Source organism: Mastomys coucha, unplaced genomic scaffold (genome assembly GCF_008632895.1).
Source record: "Mastomys coucha isolate ucsf_1 unplaced genomic scaffold, UCSF_Mcou_1 pScaffold8, whole genome shotgun sequence".
Classification (NCBI taxonomy): domain Eukaryota; kingdom Metazoa; phylum Chordata; class Mammalia; order Rodentia; family Muridae; genus Mastomys; species Mastomys coucha.
In genome coordinates this window covers 76999550-77006279 of record NW_022196914.1, presented here as the reverse complement: position 1 = coordinate 77006279, position 6730 = coordinate 76999550, and positions in this window count along the sequence as shown.

Here is a 6730-nt window from a genome sequence, read left to right as displayed (position 1 = left end):
TTTTTTGTTTTTTGGAGGGGAAACTGGGAATGGAGAAATTTGCATGTAAATAAAGAAAATATCTAAAACAAAACAAAACAAAACAAAACAAAACAAAAAAAAGAATATCAGCAAAGCACAGGAGGAGATGTTTTGCCAAAGACAGAAGTAAGTTGGTGTGAGTCATCTCACAAAATGATGCTCATTCACACTGCTAGTAATAGCCATAGCTTGAGTAAGAGGTCCTGCCAATTAGAAAGGCATATTTGGTGGTAAATTTTGCAGTCGTTTCTTGCTTCCTGGGGAACTAAGACAATGCTGTAGTAGGCAGTCATAATATAATTAACCCATCTAGACAAAAGCATACCAGTTCCTGCATCTCCATCACATACAACTATTTTCAACTATTAAAGGCAGCAATTCTCAGCCTGTGGGCTCTCTGGGGGTCAAATGACTCTGTCAGAGAAGTCACATAAGACTGTCAGAAAACACAGATTACATTTACATTAGAACTCAAAATGGTAGCAAAAATACAGTTATCAAGGAACAACTGAAATAAATTTATGGTTGGGGAGGGGGTGGGTCATCACTACATGAGGAACTGTGTTAAAGGGTCACAGCATTAGGAATGTTGAGAACCACTGGTTAGAGAGCAAGGTAATAAGGAAAGGCATGATGCAGATGTTGTAGGGAGGTTTGGGTATCTTGGACAAGGTTATTGAATAAAGGAATGTAGAACGAATATAGAGTAACAGAGGACATTTTATATAAATCCTAGAGGCAAGCTCTGAAAAAATAGCTAGGGATAGGGGATTTAAAAATGGACTCAATTACCCAGCACTTGGATGATCTTCAAATAAAAATCAGAAGGATATATGAAAGAATACTCTATTGGTGGATTCCAATTTGGTGCTTAAAGAGGTCTAAAAAAAGAGGCGTAGATTATAGTTATAATTAGGGATAATGTTTCAGTTCATTTTAAAAATGAGTCATCAGAAAGACAGTGGGAAAAATGTGCCACCTGCACCTGCTGGGTTGTCTCATCAGTCCAGGAATTGGGACTTCAAAGAAAACGGCGGGAGTCTTCAAACATGCTGGTTTAGTTTCCCTCTGTTATTGTTTAAAACTGGTATGCAACACACAAATAATCAGTTAATATTTGTTCATCTTTTCCATACTTAAACCCATAATACAGTGTAAAATCAATGATTGCTAAAATAATTGATGTATGTTTGTTTCAGTGTAAGAAATGGTGTAGTTCTTGTGCTTGTGAGCAGCTATATTATCCCTCAGAGGAGGGTCCTTTTTCTTTTTCTTTGAGCAGCTATATTATCCCTCAGAGGAGGGTCCTTTTTCTTTTTCTTTGGTTCTGTTGACTGAAATGACTAGAAACACACTGGTCAGAAAGGACACACATTAGGAGTGTCCTGACCACTACCTATTGGCATCAATGGCTTTGATCATCTGCTGACAATCAGCTTTTGTCTTGTCAAAGTACCTTTACATCATTGTGATATTAAATATGCTGTTTTTATTACATTCAAATGTGTTATCTCAGGTATAATAACAATATCCACAAATTTCTTATCATGCAGCTATTCCTTCATGTGCTCTCTTGGTTAAGCTTTAACATTAGGTTTGGAAGACCAGAAAGCATCCTGTCTTTTTTAGGTCTGAAATTGATAAGATGTCAGTTTCCATAGGCCTCAAAGAGCAGAATCCATCTGTTGGAATTCCAGAGGACAGTTTGATAGAATGGACATGTAATGCATCTTTCTGTTTCTTCTAAGACTTTGTTTAACTTACTGTTTGCTTTCATTTATGTTTGCACAGAAATCCATCCATTTTTTTTTCCTCAGAAGAAAATGTTTATTTTTTTCTTTAACTTAATTTAATTTTATCTTATGTCAATTAACATTCTCACTTTCAGTTTTAATTTAGTGTAATTTTCCTTTGATCTATTATAGTCATGGTAAATATTTTAATTTCAATATCAATTCTAATAGCATACTCATGGATTCTCATCTTTTTCTTGAATAAAATGGTTAATTTATTTAATATTTTCCTGACACAAATTGGTTATTTAGTTTGCTTTTAATATTTATTGATTTTACTTTCATCTCTGATTCTTTGTCTATGTTTTGGCTTTTCTCACTGTTAAATTGGATGCTTAATTTCTTTTTCTGGACAGACATATAACAATGTGGAATTACTCTGAAAATTATGTGTTATTATCCCATGAGTTCTAGGTGATAAAGATTTCCTGTGTTATAATTTTCTAAATATTCCAAGTTTTTTGGAATTTTTCTTGATTTTTTTCCCAAGGAGATGATGAATATAATCTTCATTTTTATTTCTTTCTGTAAGCATGTTACTTCAAGTCTCTTACTTTTAAAAGTACCTTGTACTCTTTCTGTTCTGTGACTAATAAACACATTTTAAAAGAAACAACTTAAATCTAATTTCATGATTTAAAAGTTTAGTTTCTTAAATATTAAACCAGTAACATTTATGTTAAAATATTATAAATTTATTCAGAGCCTAAGCCTGTCTTTTAATCATTTAACTTTGCAACTTATTTGCCAGTTGTTCTCCTTCAAAGACAGAATAAGTGAATGGATTCAATGTTACACGGCAACACATATAAAGGATAATGTTTTATTGATACTATCAGAAACATTCTTGACAGGAGGGCAGACCCTCTGAAATTGTGAAGTATACAATTGCAGAGTTTGGTAGGGCCTGGTACCACAAGCCTACATTTCTAGTTCTCAGCTGGGTGAGGCAAGAGGACTGAAAATTCAAGTACTTGAGCTGTAGAATGAGTTCAAGGGCAACCCTGGCAGTTTAGGGAAACCCTGTTTGGAAATTAAAAAAAAAAAAAGAATCAAAGGGGACTGAATGGATTCAGTTGTAGAGCATTTGTCTACTAGCATCTCTGAGGCCTGGGTTCAAAGTTTAGTTTCATACACATTTACCCAAAGGCATGAATACACAAAAAAATCTCTTGATGTGAATCAACAGTGACATATTTTCATTAACATAATTTTAGATTCATTAAAATATGCTATCAGCAATATCACAGCAAATATTATGGAACATGATCTTAAATTAAAATTTAATTCATTTTTCTAGTTAAAAATTGCATTTTGGGTTACCTCACTCACGATAATATTCTCCATATCCATCCATTTCCCCAAGAATTTCATAAATTTATTGTTTTTAATAGCTGAGTAGTACTCCATTGTGTAAATGTACCACATTTTCTGTATCTGAGTGAGGTAACCCAATCACAAAAGAACACACATGTTATACACTCTCTGATAAGTGGATATTAGTCCAGAAGATTGGAATACACAAAGTACAAACCACAAACCACAAGAAACTCAAGAAAAAGGAAGACCAAAGTGTGGATACTTCATTCCTTCTTAAAAGGGGGAACAAAATACCCATGGAAGGAGTTGTAGAGACTAACAATTAACTATGGAGCAGAGACTAAAGGAAGGTCAATTCAGAGACTGCTCCACCTAGGAATCCTTAAGTCATCAAATCTAGACACTATTGTGGATGCCAGCAATTGCTAGATGACAGGAGCCTGATATAGATGTCTCCTGAGATGCTCTGACAGTACCCGACTAATACAGAAGTAGAGGCTCATAGCCATCCATTGAACTGAGTACAGGGTCCCCAATGAAGGAGCTAGAGAAAGAACCCAAGGAGCTGAAGGGTTTGCAGCCCTTCAGGACAAACAACAATATGAACTAACTCCCAGGGACTAAACCACCAACCAAAGAGTACACATGGTGGGTCTAATGGCTCCAGCAGCATATGTATAGCAGAGGATGGCCAAGTTGGTCATCAAGGGCAGGAGAGGCCCTTGGTCCTGTGAAGGTTCTATGCCCCAATGTAGGGGAATGCCAGGGCCAGTAAGCAGGAGAGGGTGGGGTAGTGAGCAGGGGGAAGGAGGAGGGAACAGGGGTTTGTTTTAGTTTTGTTTTTTATTTTATTTTATTTTATTTTTATTTTTTTGGAGGGGAACCTGGGAAAGGAGATACTGTAAATAAAAAAAGACTTCAATTTTTCATCATTTCTTTCCACCTAAAGATGGGCCTTGATTTTACAGAGAAATTCCATTAGATACAGTTTTATAGTGATGATGTAGTTTGATCAAATTACTTGTGAATTATTAGAAACAGCTTAGGAAATAGTATGACATCCTTGAAAGAACTGTCTAGTGGAAATCAGGGGACATTAGTCTGACTTTCAACAGATTTTTAACCCAATTGGGCCAAGAGCTAAGTAACTTGACCATCCTAGTATATACCCATACTATTTCTAAACACAAGATGACTTCATGCCTATTTTATGATATAGGAATTAGAAAGTTATATATGAATTAGAAAGTGAAGTTCAAATTTGTACATGCTCTTTTAGTTCATTTTTTTCAGCTTCTCTAATAATCATGACTTAGCAAGTAAATGACTGCCAGGGCAAACATCCTGAGCACCATGGTCAGAGTACTGTCTAATACTTTGGAGAGTCTCCAAGGAGAGTCTTCCAAGCTGTGGTCATCAGCAACTTCTTGTAGCAGTGTGGGCACACTCTGTACTCTTTGATCAATGCTAACTCTGTGACATGTTTGTGTTATCTTATTTTAAATTTGCTTTCACTCTTCACAGATATGAAAATACCAGCACTCACCTCTTATTCAAGGTAACTAAACAATGTGCAGTGGCTCTCAGACAGAAGGACATAAAGCCAGGGTCGGGTCACAGGCAACTGAGGCACTGGAAAGAGCAAGAACACACAAGCATGTCTCTGTGACAATGAGTAAACCCCAGCAGTCCTTATTGGTTCTGCCAGTCTTCTGAGCCCGTTTTCATCCTTCAAAGCTTAGCTCCTTCTTAGGAGAGGGGAAGGGTCATACTGGGATAGGAAGTTATTAATTCTGGAAATTTTATTACTCAATTTCATTTCAAGGGTTCCCCCTTTGGATGCTTAGTTATTGGTTGGATGAGTCCTCTTCATTTGCAGTTGTTAACAGATTCCTTTCCCTGAAATAACAATGGATCTTTGTTACAAGAACATCTGTTACATGGAAGAATTTGGCAACAGCATGGGCCCATTGTGCAATCCACTCACAGATGTGCATCTCTGATTTCAAATGAGAGACTCTTGTTAAATGTCTAAAGGGTGCAATCACTAAGACAGGTATACACCTAGGTTACCCAAAATGAATGTACTCAAATGAACAGAGCAAAAGGCAACATCAGAAATGTGTATTGTAGGTAACTTGATGAACCATAGTCTTGTCTGCAGGAGCCCATATAATTCTATTGTCAAATTGACATCCAAGTGGCATATGTAGCAGACACCATTGGTGCAGTGTTCATGTTCCCACAGACTGAGGCTTTCTCTGGTGCTGCTACTGAGTTTCTGTATTCATAAGTTCATGTAAGCTCCAAAGTCCCATGCTTGCTTGTAGATCCTTCAGTAATGGCTGAGGAGGATAAGAAATGGTCTGAGGTGGAAACTCCCTCTGAAGATGCACTATCCATTTTTGACACTGTAGAACTGATCTGAGACTGGGAAACCCACCCTTCTTCCTTTTGTCTTCTCCCTATTCTATTGCCTCCACACCCCTCTGGGAGCAGAGATCTGTTGATCTTTCCTACAGGAGGCCTTGAAGGGATTTCTCATGCTGGAGAAACTTAAGTCACAGGGAAGCCATAGTGCATGTCAAGTATGGACAGGAGAATAAATTCTAAAAAGAAGATATTGGAGGTTCATTTGGAAAGGAATGGCCACTGGATTCACTTTGCTTAGGATGTGGAAAATACACAAGGGAGAAAGAGGGGCCACTTCAGACCCTGAGAGGTTCAAGACAGCAAAACTGAGAAGCTCAACACCTATTGAAACAGTGCCTGTGATTTAACAGGAAAACCAGCCCTCAAAACCTGAAAACACTAGAGCTACAATAAATAAATTGATCAACCAATTAATTAATGTATTGTTACTTTAAAAACATAATTAGTACTTAATAATTAATACAATTAATACTAAAATATACTTGATGCATAAATATACACCATCAAGTTTAGAGAAATAATGTCAGTTTAAGACAAGGTCATGAATTACAAATTCTGTTTCTAATAGTGTCACGATTCATTATAGCCACTCTTAACCAAGAAGGGGTAAACTTCCTCAAGGGTATCTTCTGAGTGATTTGGTCTGCATTCCTGGTAGCTATGGCTGGTGAAATTGGTAGAAACTTCCTTTTAGGATTTGAACCTGTGTTTGCAAATGTAGGCCTGAACACATATCCTTCTTATTTTTTTCTCTTCCTCCCTTCCACCTAACCTTCTTCTTCTTTTTTTGTTTTTAAATCAGTTTTTTCCCTAAAATGGATTGGGAACTGGAGATTTATCTGTCTGGCCTCCCGAATGTCAAGATTACAATGTACATGCAGCACTATAACCGAATTTCTTCCTTGTTCTTGTATTTTTACAATGTTGTAGATATGTCTTTCAACCATTTCTAATATTACTAAAAATAAATGCAATTAACTCCAATTGCTCCTTAATTATCCAGATTTATTTCTTCTATGATGCACAGAAAAAACAACTATTGCATTACTAAGGTTTCTCTTTCTAACTTAACTTTGAAACTGGGTGTTTAAAAACAGCTTTGAAGCCGGGCGGTGGTGGCGCACGCCTTTAATCCCAGCACTTGGGAGGCAGAGGCAGGCGGA